Source organism: Tursiops truncatus, chromosome 2 (genome assembly GCF_011762595.2).
Source record: "Tursiops truncatus isolate mTurTru1 chromosome 2, mTurTru1.mat.Y, whole genome shotgun sequence".
Classification (NCBI taxonomy): Eukaryota; Metazoa; Chordata; class Mammalia; order Artiodactyla; family Delphinidae; genus Tursiops; species Tursiops truncatus.
The window spans coordinates 153918912-153921912 of NC_047035.1; positions in this window are offsets into that span (position 1 = coordinate 153918912).

Below are 3001 nucleotides of genomic sequence, written 5' to 3' on the forward strand. Positions count from 1 at the left end.
CTCAATTATATGTTCCTTGCATCTGGGGCCTCATACCATTCAAGTTCACACTCAGTTAGCATTTATTAAACATTTAATATTCCAGGTCTTAAATTAGGCAGTCCACAACCATGGTTTTATTTAAATCTCACACCAATCATGAAAGAACTCAAAGTCAAGGACCCATTCTCCTATTCCACAGTGGTCTCATGTGTACTAACCATTTTAAAACAGCCAAAATAAGTGCTGACTCTTTTTAAACTGCCTGACAACGTTTCCTTTCTGTGTATTCAGAAGTTCCAATACCGAATGTGATATCTTTTTAAGGGTTTGGTATATATGTCCTCCACAGTTAAACTTTACATGGCAAAATAAGAAAACATATTATATTAAGTGAAAACGGTTTTAAAATTTGCCTATAAAAGGATCACATGCGATTGATATTCACTGAATTTCAATGCCTTTTTCAGCAACTTATGTCAGTGCAGACAACCCTGATTATTGTCCCTCTCAAAATAAATCCACCTGAAAGAAGAAATGCTTTCGGAAGGTGTGATCCTTGTGAAATAGGGGTTTGTTGTCCTCTGAGGTGGCACCTCTGGGAAATACTGACCCAACTGAACCTATAAGGAAGGTATTATTTCTCTCTGTTAAATGCATGTACACGTTTACAAAGTGATTCACAAGCGCATCATCAGCGCTCACTTCAAAGCAAAGCGCTTCTGTGAATCCCTGGCAAAAATACGGGTGTGGCTTTAGTATTATAGAACAGCAGCAGGAGTGAAGAGGATTAGTGACAAAGGGAAAGACAGCCAGAATGGAAGTACATGCAAGAGATCTTATCTTCACTGATGAAACTTTCCAGTCTTTGGGCACCAGAAGATGCAACATAGAGGTTTATAGAGAAATCAAGGATGGGGCAAGGCAAAACGAAAAAACAAGAGACCACAAACAATACAAATCCATCAAAAGATGAGACTTGCTGTAATGCTTCAGTACAAGAAACGGCCCAAAGTCTATAAAAACCCTGAAGTGAAAGTGGTTCCCTTTTAAGTTTTGCAAGCTTAGTGAGGTGATGACAGCTTCCTGCAGATTGGCCTTTAGCTGATCAGATTTCAGCAGCTCATTCAGCTCCAAGGCCAAGTTCTCATCCTATGTAACAGTGGAGGGTTCGCTTAGACAAGAGCCCATATGGCAGGTTTTGCTGCACAAAAGCACTTTTCTCCCTCCACCCTCCCCATTGACTCTTCGGGCAAGTGGAGGCCAGCATCTCTAATGTGGGCCTGATTCCTAATTTAAGATTTTCACAATCGCAAGCCAGTATTTTCATTATAAATGCACTGGTGCACCAAGATTTAATGTCCACAGTATTAAAGCTTAATATCGCCTGGAGTAGCAAGTCTCTAGATGATAACTTGCAGCTCTGAGATACCACTGGCTTTGGAATATTTCTATTATAACAATTTATTCAGAGAAACAGCAAACTTAAATGGCTAGAAAAGTCAACATTCCATAATATGTCTCTTGTATGCTGTATGATATGATATATATCTTACATGATACCTAAGAAAAACCTATTTGGGGAAGAAAATGCTGAAGATTCAGTTTTATTTCATGCAATGATTTCTCCCCAGGTGGAAAGAAATAAAGTGTGTGTGTGTGTGAGAGAGAGAGAGAGAGAGAGAGAGAGAGAGAGAGAGAGAGAGAGACAGACAGACAGACAGACAGAGAGACAGACAGAGAGGAATGTCTGAGAAAATGTATTTTGCATGTCTGAGTTATGTCTTTCAAGACTCCATATGATGTTTCCCTGCTTCTAAAATTTTCCAGCATTGCCATCCAGAGTCAACATACTATTTAAATGCAGAGACCACCATCACCATCTCAGGGCAAAAGACCTGAACAGTCACAATCGTTTAATATTATCAGTGAAGGCTTCTTGGGAAATTGTCACTCACAGGCAGGAGTCTCTGTATCACAGAGCAAATCCTCTGAGATTCTTAGTCTCTCCTGCTGAAACTTCATCTTCCACTGCTGCCTTGGGGTCACTTCCAAACAGCAGGGCACCAGACATGTTACTTTATGAGGAGCCATACCTCAGTACAAGAGGATGGAGTTTCAGTATCGGCTCAAAGCCTTTTTACCTTGGAGACTTTACAGTAAGTCAGGACCTTGCAGTAATATGATCATTTGTTGTTTTAGAATGTTAATCGCTCCACTGAGTTATCTCGTTATTTAAAAAATAAAATAAGAACCACATTAAGATAAATTAACCCTTCTTTCCTATGCCATGTCAAGAGTTAAAAAATTATTTAATTACCAAATACATTGCTAATTCCCTTCTGACAGTTCAGGATTTCATGCTCAGATCTGAAGTCAAAAGGAATATTTTTCTGAATTTACTCTAATTCATAGTCGGGGTCCTAACTTGCATTTGTGGACTTGTGCAAATCACTCAAGGCTGCCTTCGATGCCTGAGTCACTTCAGTCTCAATATCGTTATCATTTTTATGCATGGGAAGGAGGGGGCCTCCAGTGTTTCGAAATCAAGCTTCCAGTGTCATCACTGAAGCCTGTGAGAATGGGGGAAGTAGGGCTGTTGTCCCCAGTTGCTGATTTTATCCCACTGACTGGCCCTGTCCGCTCCTTTGGGCTGGCTTGACATGAAGAGCAAATAACAACAGCGTCAATCCCCAGGATTTGGAAAGAAGGTGGGATTTGGAGTTCTCTTCCTCTTCAAACCTTTGCCATGAGACTGTGTGGCAACAATCAGCAAGACAAGCTGCTTGTGTTATTCTCCACACTGAGAGTCACCCTCGGAACAGTGTGGGCTCTTTTGTTCTGTTTTGTTCCTTCCAAAATGAGAACTGGTACCCTTCCTGTGGCAAATGTGAGCGGAAAGGGCTGAGAAAGGCACCGTGAACTGGTAACAAGAAGAAAGTCACTTATTGTCAACCATAAAAGCTTTGCCCACAATGCACCTTTTTTTCTCCTGCCACTAAAGAAAGAATCTTCATTCTAC